This window comes from Strix aluco, unplaced genomic scaffold, assembly GCF_031877795.1.
Source record: "Strix aluco isolate bStrAlu1 unplaced genomic scaffold, bStrAlu1.hap1 H_1, whole genome shotgun sequence".
NCBI classification, from domain to species: Eukaryota; Metazoa; Chordata; class Aves; order Strigiformes; family Strigidae; genus Strix; species Strix aluco.
Window position 1 is genome coordinate 558,448 of NW_027436666.1, and position 18,228 is coordinate 576,675.

General features: G+C 36.0%; 1 protein-coding gene across 11 annotated transcripts in view; it reads left to right on the forward strand.

The window, feature by feature from the left end:
• The window catches only part of LOC141919139 (RNA binding protein fox-1 homolog 1), a 766,805-nt gene that overhangs the window by 435,769 nt on the left and 312,808 nt on the right, over window positions 1-18,228 (forward strand). The window contains exon 2 of one of the 11 annotated variants that reach the window (XM_074814134.1): window positions 12,927-12,992. The exons of 9 other annotated variants lie outside the window; for them this stretch is intronic. The gene's annotated coding sequence lies outside the window, so the exon portion shown is untranslated. Of the gene's footprint in view, window positions 1-12,926; window positions 12,993-18,228 lie in introns of those variants that run through there. One more of the 11 variants, XM_074814154.1, reaches the window with a different exon arrangement.

Consider the following 18,228-nt stretch of genomic DNA (forward strand, 5'->3'; position numbering starts at 1 on the left):
GGCATGTTGTCCATGAATGACATTAATCTGAATGACTGCATGTGTAATACTGAGGCTTTGCTTTCACTCAGTCTTGGTGACCAGATAGATCTGCTGCTATGTGCTAACTTTGATTCCAGCCCACTGCTAACTAACAGGATGAGTATGAACTAGCAGAATCTGTTCCAGTCTGTACAGTACCACAGCTAATACTAACTCTGACTCTATCCTAGGACTGAGAAGTGTAGTGTCCGTGTACCTACTGCCCACAGTCCAGTGTTGGACCGCAGAATTGGGTTAGTATGTGCTACATTTTTTGTCGTTGACCAAGATACAAACATAATATCACAGACTGAAGTTTGTAGATAAGAAGAGCAGAGAAGGGGAAATACTGGAGAAGTGACTGAGTCATAACAAAACTGATCACTTGATAAAGTGGCTGCAAGCAAGTAATTTGTTTTAAAAATGATCGTTTAAAATTAGATATGTATTAAAAAAGAATATAGCCCATCATTGGGACTTCTACCATTTCAGTAGAACCTTGGAATATGATGTGGTCCAGAAGGGTGTCCTGGTTTTGTCAGTTCTTGGATGTGTAAGCAACTGACTTCAGACTGTTTTGTTTTATTGAGACTGCTTGACTTCTGTTGGGTAGTGTGTCCTGTTGCCATACATGAAAGTTCAAGAAGAAAGTTTATAAATTGCAAAGTTAGAGAAACTCCATGAAAATGACTAGTAGCTTGGGAAATGTATTTGACAATGAAAGATCATATGGTTTAAAGAAAGCTATTAGATTGACTTGACCTGAGTTGATAAGTAGTGATTTGTTCCCAATTGATACATATTTACCAAGGAATATAACTGTGATAACAGAGGTTTCTTCACTTGCATCAACGAAAGTGTAACAACAGCCAATACCCAGACATCAGAACTAGACAAATTAAGGTTATAGTGTTTTGGCACTGAGAGAAATTAAGCATTGATGCAACTTTATGGAGAGTTACTTTCTGAGAATTTTGGGGTTTTGTTTTTCCCAAAGCATATGATCTATTTGGAACAAGAGTTGATTCAGAAATATCTTATATGTTGTATTATAGGTAAAATCAAAGGATTGTTATGGTCTTACAAGCTCTGCAATACACAGTTGTGGATGTTTAGTGTAATTATGTCACTGAAGAAAATTTGTTAAGGCTTATGGTATGTGGGAATAGGTACACTGTATTAAGTTCCTTGCTTTTTTAGAATGGTTTTGTTTGGCTTAAGTTGGGATAGAACATAGGAAACAAAGTCTAACCCTGTAGAATTGAAAAGTGTAGAAATGCAGTAGCTGCATGAGAATACTTACGTGCCAGCTGCTGAACATAAAACATTCTTCACTGAAGTATAAAATCTGACAGGGAAGTGTAGCTGCTGACAAAGAACATTTTATCTGTGTGACAGAGAAAAAATTATCTATATGGAAAAGAAAAAATTACCCATCAGCTACCTTTGGTATATAAGCTTTCAGTTTTGATGAATTCTGGCTAAAATGACCATCGTTCTATTTTTTACAGAGTTTTCCTTCTCTCCCTCACATATGCTTTCCATTAGGTATGCAATTCTTCTAAAACTTCCATGTACTATTTTTTACAGCTGCTAATTAATATCAACATAGTCAAATTTCCAAGAAATTGTACAGCCCCATTTCTTAATTCAAATTCAGTATTTTATACAGAAATAACCAGTAAGAACTGCACAGGAAATTCAAGGGGAATAGCTAACACTGTACTATACACTCTTAATATATCAGCTACTTCTAGGGAGAAATAGGAGCAAGTGGCTCATTTTAAAACCTATTTTCAAAATTTGTTCCTAAAATAATATTGCTGCAGCCAGCTACCACAGTTCTATAGAAGAAATGCAGTTAGGGTGCAAATTTTTCCAGAGTATTTCTTTTATTGCTGTCTTGTTTCAGTTACGGAGTAGTAGATGTGGCTGTTCAATTGTGTTCTTATAGTCCAAGTTTAATTTCTGTGTGTCTTTTCAAAACTACTTCCTGATGAAGACAAGGAGTAATAATGTAGGAAATGTTTCATGATGCATCCTTGTCATACCTTTTCCAAACTGACTGGAAGCAAGAAACTATAAGAGTTGAGAAAACATAAATTTTCAGTGTAGGTTTTATGGCAGTAAGAGCAAAGAAACATGGTGTTTATAAACAATTTTTGAAGTTGTGAAGGAGGGGGACTTAATAACCAGATAGGAAGGGTAGAAGAAATGCCTAGGGATGTTGGGAACAGAGGAGATCATAGACCTGCCCAGCAGTGAAGTATCTGTCAAATAATGGGAGGGATGTAAGCAGATCTATAGCACTGAGCAGGTGACTAAGAAGGGTGCCTTGAGTACAAGTGAGAAGAGAAGGAGGATCCTGAGAGGACTGACTCAAGGAATTGAAGCCAGGAATGGGTTTGCATCCAAGAGTTTATGGGTATGGCAGAAGTCAGTTAAAACTTGATAGAAGAGAAGAAAGGGGAGAAAAAGATTAAGAGAAACTGAGAAGACAATGACAGCAGGGAGTTAGTGATGCTAGGAGAGTGCTGTTACAAGAGGGAAAGATGGAGGGGTCAAATATATAAAGAAGGAGAAAATGGAGAATAAGAAAGCATAAGTACAAGAAGACAATCTGTTCTGCTAGGCTACAGTATTTCGGTCATGCAAGCAAACTTTTTTTTTTTCGTGTTTCATAGTATTTCTGAGGAGACTTGAGTAGGGAAGGAGGTACATAAATTTGTTTATTTAGAAGTATGAATATATTGTGGTTTGGTCCTGTTGGTCCAACTGTTGGGCCATGTAGATGCACAGGAAGATGTAGTCTGTACTAGCAAACTTCTAGCCTAAGAGAAATAACATACTAACATAACAGATTTTGGGGAAGTAGAGGAGGGAAGTCAAAACAAAACTGACAAGGGAGAGATGTTCTAAGGCTCAGCAGGATATCTGGATTCAGAGTTAAACAGGCAAGACAATTTGGCACCTGCAGTTCTTCTGCACCTGTCTCACTGGATGGCAGGTCTTCTGGCAAGCAGCTTTTTTCATTGGTGGCAAGAGCATTTGACAGGGAATAAACATATTTGTTCCAGTTTTGTGAACTCACCATAAGGTGTATGCTCCCCTAGAGTGAATGTGCCTCTCATCCCATCCTTGTTATTGCCCTGGCTAGAATCATTTGAAGGATGAATGCTTTCAATGTACAGATAAATATTTTTTTGTTGTTGTTTTAGGTTTTAAGCCTTCTGTAGGAAGTGTTTTTCAAAACGTTTTTCAATACGTTTTCCTCTTTTTATTACTTGGTCTTACTCACAAAGAACTAGTTTTAAGGATATCCCAAATGATTTATAGGGAGAGAAGTACAGAAGGATCATAGATTGGAATGTGAAGTCAGTTGTTTGTGGGTGTGTTTTTGTTTTGTTTTTTAAATCCTTCAAATACAGGCATTAGCAGTGTGAATCTTTTTATGGGTCAGAAGAGGTCTGGGGTGAGAAACAAGCTCCTGCATTTGTGACTTTTTTCTGTAGCATTTACAGCCTCAGCAGCAACTTGAAAGCTTCTCTAGTGATTTCCAAGACTGTGAGATGTAATTCCAAGAATGTAAGATGGGAACTTCTTAATGTATTTCATTTATAGTTTGTAATGCTTTACATCTCTTAAAATAGGGAATTGTGCTTAGCATTCAAAATTTCCAGAAAGAAGTGGGTTATCATATACCTTATTTGCTACTTAAGTCTCTGTCTCCAGGCAGTCTCCCCAGTGCAGTTAAATTCTGTGTGCTGTATCTGAAGTCATGGAGATCTGACTGAGATTTTTTTTTTTTTTTTTTTTTTGAGGAGGGGAAAAAAAAAAAAAAAAGAGGGAGGAAAGCTAGGTGTCACTCTTTTACCAACCTTTGTAGTTAGTAAACAGAAACAGGCTGAAGGCATTCAGAAGAATTTCATGTGGATAGTGTCTGGTTTTGTTGTGGCAGTGGTAGCTTTGTCTTTAGACAAAAAAACATGGTTTTTAGTGAGCTGTCAAGCAGTGAATGATTTCTATACACTTGTTGGGATGAGATCAGTAAATTATCTGAAAATGGTCTTACAAGTAAAATCATTTCAGCTGGACTAGAGGTCCTTCTCTCATTCTTTGTGTCCTGTGAAGTTATAGTGTTTCCAGATCCATTATCTGTGCGTTATATGGAGGTTTATTTCCTTTCAACAGCAAAGTTGTTTTTATTTATTTCAGTAAGTACTTGCTTTAGATGGTATCTGGAGGGGATAGGGAGGAAAAAAGCTGCTTTTTGAAATAAATATTATATCCTGACCATTGCTAGCCTTCATTATCCACTTTTTATAAACTGGGGTTTGCTGGCTTTTTGTCAGCTTCATTGCAAAGCTTTGTTAATACACCGCCATGAAAATGAAAGTTTCATACACATTGACATAATTAATGAAGAGGCAGGCAGCATGCTCTACCAATTAACACCACAGGGAAAAGGAAAATTGGCTTCCTTTTTGCGAGTTGTGCCAAAGTTAAGAACTGTAACACACAGCAAATAAATAGAGATCCTTTTAATGAGCTGCAAGATCGAGCTGAATAACTCTGAAAGGATGTTGTGTAAACATTGCCAACTATTTAGAGTGTTAGGAGTAATTGATGAGCTTAGTTGAAAGTTGTTGTTGGGGGGGGGGGGGGGGCAAGGGAGCCTGTCAAAGAATGGAAATAGTGCTTGTTAATAAATAAATTTTATTTTCAGTGCAGCTATTAGGCATGTTAAAGAATATAACAAGCACTTTAGAACAAATATGAAAAAAAGAAACAGTTTACTGCTTCCTACTCCATCAACAAGTTTGTCAGAATTCATTTTTTCAACTGAGTATTTCAGTACTTGGTATTTACTCATAATGAAAACTTGACTAATTGTTCTCTGATGCTGGTTCTCAATAGCCCAACTATCTGGCAACATAAGACCTCAACCTTGATTTTTTCCAACTGCCTCGGAAGCCCAAATATTAACAGTAAAAGGGAAGTAAACAGGTGAAGTTTCTCTGTGATTTATGTGAAGCATTCTGTTTATCTTGAGGCATATGTGCAGAAAATCAGAGCAGTTCAGGTTAAAACTCTTTTCAAGAAATATTTTAATTAAACAGAATTGTCCTAAAAACCTTAGTAAAATTGAGTTTTCAAAACATACAAAAATCCAAACCTGTAGTGGCTGTTTATTGGGAAAAAAATTAACGGGCATTGCAAGTTAGAAGGCCTGATTCAGAGCCTGCATCTTTTAGTTAATAATGGGACAGAATGTATATGTAATAACAGAAATGTAATTTTGACTGTTCGATGGCACCAGCTAGCTTAATCTCTTTTAAGCAAATAAAACATCTCCTTCAGTTTCTGTCCATTCTAAATAATCTGAATTTTGACAGTAATCAGTTTGTACAATTGTATTTTAGTCCCAAGTCTTGTGTTAGGTCAGATACAGCTTATCACTTCTTGTTGTACACAAGCAGATCACCAAGATTGGTGACGTATGAGCATCTGCACCTTGGCATCTTAAATCTTAAAATATGTCAAACTTGTAATTAGGGAAGCAAAACATGGGAAAGCTACAAGTAATAATTAGAAGCCGATAAAGATTATGCTAGACTTGCTAAATAATTGACCTTCTAAATGGTTATGTCTACTGTTAGAATAATCTCTACAACAGAGAATTACATGGCCCTTCACTTGGTGTGTTAAAGGTGATACCAGAAGCATCCAGTAACTGTACTACTAAGAATATTAATATACAAACACAACTGGAGACAATTTATTTAGATTGTGGTGAAGCCCTTCTACTATATGTTAAGAAACATGTATTGCTGAATAGTTAGTTAACTTCTATTTGCAAAAGGAAGGTTAAATGACATAAGAAATGTCAGAGTATCGTAAGATTCAAAATTCATGTTGAATTTCCAAAATGTATTTTTTTAGAAAATAAGAATAATAATGAAACAATATTACTCTACCCCATAAAGATTCCTCACTAAATCTTGAGTCTTCAGCTGCTGGAAGACTGAATATCTACTACCTAATCACTTGTCTAGTGAGGAGGATGCATTTCTGAAATTTTTTTCGTCTTTCAGTAATATTTATTTACATTTCATTTCCTCATTAATTAGCCTTATTTCAAACTTATCAACATTTTAACTTTTAAAAAAAAATTTTGCATCCTTTTACAACATCAGCTCTGCATCTCTTAGTTTGCTTTTGTCTTTAGCCTTTCACATGCCTACCTCTGGTCATTCTCATGTATTCTCCTTACATATCTTTATGTTGTCTGATGTTTTTCGAACCTAGATTTTATCTTAACCTCCCATGAATTAGTAAAATGTCTTCTCCTTCTCTGCCCTCTAAATTTAGTTAATTTATTTTTCTCCCCTTTAACAATTGTCCTGCTTACGTCCTTCAAAACATTTAATGGACTCTGTCCTGTCCTTAATGATGGGCCAAGTCTCTGTTGTGGTGGTGCTCAAGACTTCCTGGCTGTTCTCAGTTAATCTGATGGCTGTCATCCTTTCTTCCCAGCCAGCTGGCCGTAACGCTGTCTCCACTCTGACTGTTGCTACCACTAGCATATCAGTGCCTCTTTTTTCCCAAGTGTCTGAATATTCTGATTCCTCTCTTTTGACATCATGTACTCTCTGCCTTTCTGCCACTCTTTCCATGGCCCTGCTGCCTTCTTCTGCAGCCCAGTAGAATAGCCTCCAGCAGATCTATAAACCACAATGACAACCACTGAGTTCCAGCAGGGGAGATGAGCATGGATGTAGTAGGAGAGAGATAGAAAGGACAAAAGCCTTCATAAGGATTTATAAGAGGAAATTACTTTATTGGCTTAGTTTTGTGAGGATTCTGGGTATAATTGTATCTTCTATAATTGACGACTTCTTCAGAAAACCATTTTCTCTCTTTAATGCTTCATTTTTCCATATTTGTAGAGAGACAGAATGTTACTGAAGTAAGTTAATTAATTTGTTTGTCTTCAGGTTGTATGAAGTTCCTCTGTTGAAACTGGCCAAGGATAAAATATAATTAATAACTCATTAACTATTGTCACTAAAGCTTAAAGTACAACAAGCATGTTAAAGACTGATGATCATCATTTCTGTGATAGAAAACCAGAATGATGAGGAGATCTTTAATGCTGAAATCCTTCATGCATACACATCTTGTATAGCAAGTGTATTTCTGGCCACCCATATGTCCAATAGGTAGAAACAGAGAAGTGACAAGAAGTACGAAACAGCTTCTATTGGATGAAAGCTTAAATAGATTAGGATTCTTGAGCTTGGAATAATGACAGCTAAGTGCAAAGAGAGGCCTGTAAATTCAGCAATGCTTCAAAGAGGAGGGAGTGTTTTTGCAGTACAAGAATTAGTACTCAGTGATACTGTCGCTCAGCAAGTTCAATATTAGCAAAACAAAGTACTTTTTTCCCATGGACCATGTGGAATTTACAATTTTTGGGGGCTCAAACAGGATGGATCAGGTAGTTGCTGGTATGTACAGTGATCTGTATACAAGTTCTAGCTCAGGAGGCTCAGAAGCCACTGACTGCAGGTTTATATTTTGAGGACAAGTGCTGTGCTCCATATACCATTTCTTACATTCATTCCCTAACTGTTTGCTACTAGGATTCTGGAGCAGATGAGCCTTTTCTCTTAGACAGTATGGCAATTCTTATGTATTAAAAATATATATGATCTAGATGATGTTGTTACAAAACTGTCATAATCAATAAGGGCTAACTAAACAATTGTAAAGTTCAAAATCCAATGAAAGAACGTATTTGTGTTTTGCATTTGTATGCCATGAATTAAGTTTCTACAAATAAATATGAGGTACTTAAGAGTGGACAGGTTAGAGCTTATTAATTACCTAGCTTTGAACAGTATATATGCCAGCTCTTATCACTAATAAATCCGTCAGCTTTGAGGGTTTTCCTGTTCATTTCTACTGAACTGTTAGTGTATGTGACAGGTCATGGTTCTGTCAGAACGAATTGTCCCCCTTGAAAAGCTGGCAGCACAGGGAAGTGACAACTTAATGGAAGCTAAAGCACTCTAATGGCAGTGCCTGGTGAAAGCCAGGGAAAGTCATCCACAGCATTTGCCCTGGCTCTTGAAAATGTCTCTTTGCATTTCTGGTTGCGTGCAAGATATTGGAGCTTTACTGGAGTCACATTTACAGGTATTATTAAATGAAATACGATTCAGTAAAATGCTTATTTGTTGATAGACTTTATTCCACTGAGGTCAGCCCCTATAATGTTGTGATCATATTGCAGGTTCTCTGACGTACTGCAGTATTACTCATTTTAAGATCCTTCATTGTAGGTGTCGCATAAACCCATTTCAAATTCATGAAATGAATAGAAGTGTAAACATTTTACCCTACTGTTCACACGAGTGCATAAATATTTTTATTTAGATATGAATGGAGTATGTGTTTAATCAAATGGATGAAAACATAATGCACTTAAGTATACTTGATTATATGTGAACAATATATAGATTATTTCTAGTGTCTTTTATTAGTACTATGAATTAAAAGTTGTGTTGAGCCGATGGATAAAATTATCGTACCAAGATTATTTTGTTGTTTTAATCTATTTTCAGATGACAATGGTGTATGCTAACATATTTATAAATAAATAGAAAGCCAGTCATTTTCATACATTACATTTTTGAACTGTTATAAATACCCAGTAAGTAGACTTAAATATTTTAATTTTAATTATATTTTAATATTTTAATAACTTTTTAATAATAAAACCTGAATATTCCACTTAGATTATTGCCTTATTGCAAGGGTTACATGCAAATAATTGCCTTGTTTCTGGGGGTTTTTGGTGTGATGGTGGCTTTGGGGAAAAAACAGAATAGTGATGCCTTTCAGTAGAATAGTATTTCTCCATCTTATAATAAAACGTATGTATGTTTTTACAGGTTGTAATTAACACGGTAGATCTTTTTTTTTTAAAAAAGTGATGCCTACTAATATCATTACTAAGAGTTAGTAAACTTAATCAGTGCTATACCATTTACCCAAGTTTATAGAAAAACAACAGAAGAGAACAGACCAATGAGGACCTAAAACTGAGAATCTCAAATGTCTGTTTTAAATGAAAAACAACCAACCAGCGAAAACCAAACCAAAACAAGCAAAATCTTTTCTGTATGGTTATTTTCATGGTGATTTCCTTTACAGTTGGGACTTTAACATTATTTAGGATGTAACAATTATTTTCATGAAGAAATAGTAAATGATATAAACAGACACTCTTTCTGTAATGTTGTTCTTAACATCAATCTGTTTCATTTCCTCCTTCTCCTCTTTTCAGCCATCTTAGGAGACATACAGCAGCCTTACAAAGCTCTGCATTTCATGTTGAATGATAGGATATCTGGGGTTTTTGCATGCTCTTAACTACTTAATGATATTAATGCAATAAAAATGAAGTTCTAGAACTTTTTTAAATTGCTTACATATGATTTCTGAAGTATAGCTTCAGCAGCTCTGTGGGTACAGAAGATAGCTGAGTTATCATTCCATCATTTGTAAACACCAGAATCCAAAGGTGTAGTTGCTGATAAAGGCCCTTCTTGTAGCGTTATTGTGGATAATGATATTAAATTACTTGTTTGTATCTTAGATAAGTTTATGCTTCACAATGCAATTGGAGCTATGCTCTAAAGAGTCCAGTGCTACAATTTGTGGCTCTGAAGTGGGGAAAAATACATAGGTATTGTCATGTAATATTTTGCATCTTAGTTCATACAGAAACATTTACAAATTGTGACGTATTTAGAGGACATGCTTGTTTGATTCACAGTTATCAGTGGGACTGTAGGATCTAGGATCCATTGATGCAACTAACCAACTCTAAAGGCAAGGAGAGACAAATGTGGCATTGAAAGGATTTCAGAATTGGAAAAGGTCAGTAAAGCAAGGAGAACACAGCAGAACATAAATGAGGGAAAAAAAAAAAGGGAGATTATAGAAGTCCACAATATAGATACTGAGAATGGAAATCAAGAAAGATAGATGCCTTATAACCTACCACAAGTAGATCCTGCTGTCACAGAATGCCTTGAACTGCATCAAGTGCCTATAAATCAAATATATTCTCTTCAGAGATGTTATAATTCCCTATAAAAGGCTAGATTCTTAAAACATTCATCCTTTTAAAAGAATTACTGTCTTTTTATAAGGTGACATACCCTATCTTCTTTGCCTTCTTGAAATTAATGCTTCATCTCAGATGAATAAACAAAAGATTTATTTTTTAATAATTTTTCTGATGTTCTTTTTATCTTGAGTGGTGATCCAAAATGTCTGTGTTACATTTTTCTTTCATTAGGAGATAAATTGAAAATAGAGACATTTGCTTCGAGTCTCTCATGTTTATTAACAAAAAGGGTGCAAAGTCATATTTTGATGAAAACGTGATCAAAAATTATCAAAGGATAATTTCTGTGTTCACAGATAGTAGCTCCTTATAGGCAACCCTCTAGCCCACAACCCTCTCTTTACCTTTCCCAGGGATAAAACTTCTAAAATGGATTTTTCTTTTTGGCATTTCATTGTCTCCTCCTCTTGCAGGTTCTCTGTGATTTTTGCCTTCCCCCCGCCTCCCTGCCCCAGTACCAAACTGTGACAAAACACTTCTAGCAGAACCCTTTTGCTTACCTTTATTTTTGCTGGTGACAAATGCCTGTGTTAGGGTTCAGAGCACTCTTACTTTGGGTCTATTTCCAATAAGGAGTTCTGGTATTTTTAAGGATTTTCTTGAATGAAGGGTGAAGCTATGGCTTATAGTAACTGCCAACCAGATAGTTTATAGTAACTGATATTAATGTATTTTTGCTATTAAGTGGTTTTCAAAATGGCTTATTCTCACTTATAGATTCTCATGGAGTAAGTCCCACTAAGTATACTTCAAGTAGAGAAGCTGCACTTCTCTGTATATTCAGTGATTGTGGTTTTTATGTGATATAATACATTACTTTTCAGTTTCTTAACAGAGATGTTCTTGATTAGAAATTGTTTCCTTTACACACAGAATCAATAAGAGCTCACACAATCTCTGCTTCACTTAAATTGGAATTTTCAAGCCTGTTGTACTTCGTAGGGCAGCACTCTGTCGCCAGTTCATGCATATTTAATCTTTAATGGTGACCACAGGATCTACATAATGCACAGCTTTTGATAGTTCTGTGTTTATTGTTTTCAAACATTAAGGAACATTGTCAAGGTTGATGGTCCAAAGTTAAAACAGCCTTTTAGAAAAAAATCAAATAGAAGTCTTTTACACTGTCATTAAAAAAATTCTTCAATTTAACTAAATAATGGTCAACTCGAACAGGACAGCATTACATTGCCAGCTCTTCAGGTGGTGGTATGGCATCACCAACTCCGCTGCCTCTTCCCCCACAAATGGAAGGGTTACTTTTGGGTTCCAGTTGTAAGAGTGCATATGCACAAGTGGCCTTTTGTCTCACCTGACCTGTGTTATTGGGAGAAAGCCAGGTATTAGGAGAGAGACTTGTCTATTTGAAGCACGTTGGTTTACACAGAGCATGACTGTCATGCTCCAGGTCCCAAAACAGAGCTGGTGACAGAGGAGGACAATAGGAGCTCACCTACTAGCAGTTGCAATGAGTTTATTGCACTTATACTGATGGGAGGCCACTTACACTGGTAGTTGGTCTACTAAAGTAGTACCATCTAGTTTTATACACACTGATTTTTTTCAAGAGATGTTAGAGATTGGAGTAATTTCATAACAGAGGAGACGTTCTGACAGCTTCTTTTGCTTTGCAATATCAGGTTCTCAATACTGTGTGAGATATTATCATCATTGATAAATTATTCAGCACAAATTTTTCGTAAGGTAAGAATTTCATCTTCAAGTATGATGGATGTCTCCCATCTTACACCGGGTACACCTAGCTCCTTTAAGAGCCAGAGGTTCAAAAGCTGTGTTTTGCCACTTTTATTTTGCGGTTGCTTGAAATACTCAGTTTCCTCCTCCTTTTAAGTACTTCTTTTGACTGAATTTGTAGTATTAGAGAAAATATAGATTGAATATAACTTTCTTTTCCCCTAAACTTAACCAGAGTTAATTGCGGATTTACAGAATTACGTATATACATATATATATTTCTTTGTATATGTGCATATGTATATTTTTTTTTCCTTCTTAAGTTAATGGACAATTCACTGTATTGATAAGCTTTATGTCATCAGCTGAAGATTAATTCTTGCATTTTAGTGATATTTTAATTTCTTTTAACTGACTAAAGGCAGCAAATCATCATCTTCACTATTTCCTCTTACAGAAAGCCACTGATTGATGTAAGGGGTTTTTTTATACATACATATATACATACATACATATGTGTGTATGTATACACACACAATGCAAATTACTCTCCAAATCCATGTTCAAATTAATTGTTAATTTGACATATTTTTTAATTGACAAAATTTATATTCTGTGAAACAGTGCCAAGTTCAAAGGCACACAAAAATTGGAGTATTTGTCTGCATGCTGTGATTCAAGTGAGAACAGAATTTTTCTGTTCATGCCTACAGCTGTTTCCCTCATACCTGTGTTGTCCTACCTTTAAGAAGCAGCTTGCTTTCAATGTATGCAGTATAAATACTGTGCCTCGTGCACGGAGTATATTGGCACGTGTAGAAGAGACTTCTTTTAATTTGGGCGAAGCGTGTAGTATATCATACATGTTTGCTAAGTTGTAAGAATTTTAGATCACTTTCTTCAGGAAAAATCTGGACTCTGGAGAGGTATCAAAGTTTGTTGGAACTGGGACAAAAGTGAAGCGAGCACGATAATTATTTAGTTCATCTCTGGGCTACTTTTTTAGGTGTTGTGAAGGAAAAAAGCAAGAGGAACTGTAGTTGCAGTCAGAGGTCAGTGTAAAGAAGTCAAGGTAAATCAAAATTGTTCTACACTGTAACTAACTTGCTGTTCTCCCTTTGCCTTGTTCTTTTTTTTTCTCCCCTAGTTTTTGGTTGCCCTACCACTAACCTTTCCATAACTTCTTCACTTATTTCTAGTGTTGTTAATCGAGGGTAACCAAATGTAGTTTAGCATGTATAAATACCAGGTATAAATGCTCCAACTGGAAAAGTCTAATGGAAGTTTACAGTGTTGTACAGCTTCTTCCTTGCCTCCAAAATTCTGAAAGGCAGATAAAACATTAGAAATCTCTTGGTGAGGTTTGTGTAGGGTCTGTAACAATTGCAAAGGTGATGTGATATCAACCTAACTTGCACGTGTAATCAGGAGACTGTTTGGACAGGAACCTACCAGTGTCAATAATATGCCTCATTCTGTTTACATGAAACAAATTTGGAATTTACACAGAAAACTAATGGAGTCTCTGGTGTCTTGCAGATTTCCTTGGCTTTATCTCCTATGTATAATTAATGTAACCAAGTGAGTGAATGAGCACTTTTCTGTAGGAGTCAATAGGCAAGTATGTTTGGAAAATGAATGAACTGCTGAGATTAATTGCAAGGCTACCCGCCTGAATATCCTGTTGAGAGACTGAGAAGGAAATGCCAACCCTTTTATATCCAAAGGATTTCTTTATTAAGAGTTGTTCATAATCTAAATAACATTAGATATCAGATTGGAGTGAAGATAATGCTTTATTGTGACTGTACTAGTCTTAACAATTGAAAACTATTAATTACTGTAAGAGAACAATTCATATGAATATTGATCTTAATGTACTCAGCTAGCTTGTTAGTATTCTGCATAATGATGCCTAATTCCAATAATAATTAGAAAAATGCATTTTCTAAAATGTAGTAGTCAGCAGAAAGATTTAAATGAAAGTTTTGTGTGAACTATTTTTTTGGACAAAAACCAAAAAATCAGATAGGGACATGATACAGTTAAGGACTTTTGGGTTTGCTTTCCATTTTTCTATTCATTTTAGAGATCATATATCTTTTGAGTCTAGATTTTTTTTTTTGTTGTTTATTTTAGCAAAGTGCCTCATGCAGTATTTTGCAAGTATTTTAAAATAGATGTCCTGAAGGGAAAAAAATAATATGTGATGGTTTGGGGTTTTTTGTGGATAAGTTTTAGGAATATTTTGAATCTATTTGTTAATTCTGTCTTCAGACCTCTGTTGTTGTTTTTACTGCTACTAATGACATATATATCTGACAATATTGATCTAAAATAAGAAGCCAGTCTTATGAATGGTAGATAGGAACAAGGAAGTGCAAGAAGGAAAATCCCGAGTACTCAAAGGAAAGAACTTGTCAGCACGTACTGTCTTCAAGTTCAGATGGAGGTTTTTTTTCTTTATGATTTCTCATGAAATCAATGGGAAATGCATAATTTTTTAGATGTGTCTGAGATTGCACAGCAAATGGTCACCAATAAGATTCTCAGCTGCCATACAATCTGGCATAGCTCCTTTCTGCTCCACAGCTCCCAGTTGCATTCAGTCCATTGTCAGTGTGATGCCACTTTTTGGCTCCTTGCCCATCTGTTTTAGTAATTACTGTCATATAAACTGATATTTCTAAACTAGAAACCATGTTGTTGTGAGATAAACCCACTGGAGTTACCTTTTGTGATGTGTTGAAGCAGTTTATTGACTTGTTACTTTAAAATATAAATGTTCTATTGACATTTCCTGCAATATATAGGGGATTATAATGACATACAGTAAATTTTTTTAAATGCTTACTTTTTGTCATTGTAGTGGTACTTGCAGAGTTTTAGTTCTTTTTTTAAGATCACAAAAGAAAACAGTGTCCTTGAATAAAGTATTTGTAGTAATAAGTTATATCAGACATAATTTCTTAAGTGTAAAATATACAAAGAAGTGGTTTGCCGTATCCAAATTATCCATTAGCACAACAGGACTATCCGAAATTACATCATTACCTATGTCAGCTAAAGTACAAAGATTTCAGGAGGATGCAGAGCAGCTGTATTCTTACAGAAATTGAATAGAATCAAAGGTGAGTTAAAAGAAATGTGGTGTCCAGGATCAGACAACATCCGATCATCAACTTAACCCATTAACAAACCCAGAGGCAACAGCAAAGAAGCCAACACAAATGTCAGTGGAATGTGCCAAAGAGCCAGATGCCATTGCTGGAAAATAACCACAGCTTGGCATCTGTGCCTTCTGCCTGTCAGCCAAAGAGGAAGAAAAGCTGGGCAAGCATCATTATTTTAGGGTGTGTATAGAACATGTTTCTCCTCTCTTCCCCTTACCTCTCATCATAGGAGTGTTCTTGGCTAACCTGCATCAGGCATATTAGAAACACGTTTAGAAAGGACACAGGCATTTCTGTACACATATGTGTACGTATAAAAATGTCTGTCTGGTTACATTTTTGGCATTTGGGCAGGATGGAACAGAAAAAGCGGGAGAGCAGAGAAGGGGGCAGAAGAACACAGAGCAAAGTAAAACCAGAGCAACACGTAATAGGATTATGAAAATAAATGTTTACCTTTCATACTTCTTACAGTGTTTATTTTAGTATTTTCAATAGTGAATCTTCAATAATTTCTCTAACTCTTCTGAAGTCACATCTCCTCTGTAAATCAAATTCTTGATGTGTTCTCTTTGCAATGACATTCCTCATAGCATTTTCAAAGAAGTAACATTTAGCAAATTTAATTTTTACAATTTAAACTGAACTCTTTTATGTGATTATTCATATCATTCTGTTATACCAGGATACTACATCTATATATACATCCAAATATTTCATTGCTTCTTTTTAAATGGTAGGAAAAAATTCTGTCCATGTTATCAGTAGTGAGACTTTTCTTAGTAGGCCTAACCATTCTAAACTATTAGTAAAAGTGCCTGCAAGTGATGGTGGAGCCACTGGAAACAGTGTACTGTAACTGGTAGCCTTTTATGGTTAGCTAGTAGCTAGCTATATATGTATAAAAGGTGTATTATCATATTCAAGTGGCTGCATGTGTATGGATTGGGTGGGGGGATAAATACTGCGATTTTGGATAATTTTCACCTCTTCTGCTTTCAAGTCTGTATGTTCTGTGGAAACATTTGTGGGAAACAGAGATCTGTGAACAGTCAAAATCCTTTTTTTAAAAGTGAAAATACAACAGTAGTAAATATGAAATAAAAGTGCTAATTAATTCAGGGAAAACACTTTAAAGATATATTGATCAGAAAGAGAGAGACAATTTGAGGTGAACTGTAGACTTAAAATATACTTTCCAAAGCTTAAAAAAGCTCACAGAAGATTGTTTTTATGATTCAGCTGTCAAACATGGTTGCAAAGACCCAATTTAAGGCAGACAATAAAGGTTTTTGATGAACACTTGTTCAATATGCTACCCCATTGACAGAGCAAGCCTTCTTTTTTGTATGATAGTGCTGGATTCTGAAATGAAACACAGTAGGTAGGAGGAAGTTGAAAAGACTGCAGAAGCTATCATCTGTCTCGGAACTAAAGGATTTTTTTCCTTACTTTAAGTTTCAGTATCCTACGTCTTTCATGCATTCCGTACATACTGAAGCTGTTAAAAAGATATCAGTGTCATAGCATGAGGAATTATGAGTAAGAGCAAGTTGTGGTTAGAGCTGGTCTGGACAAAAGAGGATTATCGCTTTCTGAGTTCTTACTTAAAACCTTCAGGTCCATTTTTTTAGGTTCAGTAATCATTGCTGAGGACAAGAACTAGCAAGATGTAATTGTCAATATTGTTTACATTTTAGCAGCAGTGGAGTTTTAAAATTTTAATAAATTGTAAAGATTTTGACAGGATGATAGAATTGGCACTGTGCAATTTAAGGTTTTTCTATCATGAGAGATCCATATGCATAGACCTTTATACTTCTTTCAGAGTTAAATCTTCAGATATCATATCCTAGAAAAGAGTCTTTATCATTGGGATTTGAAATTCCAAGTATGTCATCACGGAAATATTTTAGCTTGCCAGTATTACATTTGAGTCCTTTCTTTCTTTTTTCATTGCTTGTTCTTCTCCTTATTATAGATAGTCTAAATTTTCTTTTCACTTCACCTTTTTACACTTCAGTGCTTCAGACTTCACTATCGAAACCTTGCCACAAAAACTCAATACACGTTTTCCTTATAATTGTTCTTGACGCTTTCATATATTTTTTAATTAAGTTATAATATAGGCAGGTGCAGCGTCTGACTATCAGGAGGAGTAGCTGTAACTGAATTCTTAAAGATTTAAAAGCAGTATACCACAGGGGCTTGAATAATTTGATACGTGTTTGGTAATTTATAAAAGGTAAGTGGCTGGTTATACCAACGCTCAGTAAAAGTTTCAGAGTTTTAATATTATGGAATCACAGAATGACAGAGGTTGGAAGGGACCTCTCGAGATTGTTGACTCCATCCCTCTGCACAAAGCAGAATCAGGTACATCTGCATCTGTAGAAGGTACATAGGGACCAGGTTTTAGTATCTCCAAAAAGAGACTCCACAACCTGTGTGGACACGTTGTTCCAATGTTTGATAGATGCTCCTCCCAGTAAAAAAGGTTTTCTTATCATTAAATGGGTTGTCCTGTTTGTCAGTCTGTGCCCATTGACTCATCTCATTTGCCTGGACAGCACTGAGAAGTGTCTGGCTCTATCTTCTTTCGCTCTCTTCCATCAGGTATTTACGCACATTGGAAAGATCCTCCCGAGCCTTCTGTTTTCATGGCTAAACAGTCTCAGCTGCCTCAGCCTCTCCTATTCAGATGCTCCTTTCCCTTAATCATCTTTCTGGCCTTTTGCTGGACTCGATCCAGCAGGTCCATCTCTCTCTCTCATACTGGGGAGCACAGAACTGGACACAGTACTCCAGGTGTGACCTCACCAATGCTGAGTGAAAGGGGAAGGATCACCTCCCTTGTGATCTGCTCACCGGGCCCTTTCTAACACAACCCAGCATGCTGGAGACCTAGTTTGCTGCAAGGGCACATTGCTGGCTTGTGTTCAGATTGTCCTTCTGGTCCTCCACGTCCTTTTCTATAAAGCTGCTTTCCAGCCCGTTGTTCCCCAGCCTGTGCTTGTGCATGGGGCTATTTCTCCCCAGACGCAGGACTTGGCATCACTTGGTATACTCTTTTCATCATCATTACCAGATTTCATCACTTCACTTGCATTTTTAGTAGCAGTAGTTGTAATTTTT